A 638-nucleotide genomic window follows, 5' to 3' on the forward strand; every position below is an offset into this window, starting at 1 on the left:
CAGACACTTAGAACAGCTCTCATCTCAAAGAACCCAGTGCTTGTGTCCCAGTAGGAGAAGGTTGATGGTGCAGAGTGGTGTTTGATGAACGAAGACTTCCAACCAGCCAGTGATCTCTTTGGACCCATTACCTTGCATTCTCCATCAGATTGGATCACCTCTCATCCTGAGCCTCCCCAAGACCTTGAAGAGTTTTCAAATGATCCTTCCAGAAAGACACCTTCTCCAGAGAAACACAGTATTTATATACAGTGCACTGGATCTCTAGGAAACACCAGAATTATCAGTGAAAAATCTATTAAATGGCTCAAAGGCTACTGTGAAGCAATTTTCTATGGCTTGACAGTAAAATGCCTAGAACCAGTTCCTGTCTCTGCAATGAGTTGTTCCTTTACAGTCAATGATAATATACAAAACCTTCAAATACATGCAGGGCACATCCTGAAGTTCTTAAAAAAGAAGGAACCTGAGGATGACTTCTGTGTTGCGGGAATAACAAGGATTCGTCTTCACCCAAGAGACTCCTGAAATGTTGTCTTTGGACAGGCCTCTCTGACAGATGGTGTGGGGATATTCAGCTTTGCCAGATATGGCAGTGATTTCTACAGCTCAGGCTATGAAGGCAATGTGAAGGTGTC

General features: G+C 43.4%; 1 pseudogene; it reads left to right on the top strand.

The window, feature by feature from the left end:
• Nucleotides 1-3: 3 nt before the first annotated feature.
• Nucleotides 4-627, top strand: LOC102260532 (annotated as a pseudogene).
• Nucleotides 628-638: the final 11 nt, after the last annotated feature.

The sequence above is a fragment of the Myotis brandtii genome, unplaced genomic scaffold (genome assembly GCF_000412655.1).
Source record: "Myotis brandtii unplaced genomic scaffold, ASM41265v1 C41407540, whole genome shotgun sequence".
Classification (NCBI taxonomy): Eukaryota; Metazoa; Chordata; class Mammalia; order Chiroptera; family Vespertilionidae; genus Myotis; species Myotis brandtii.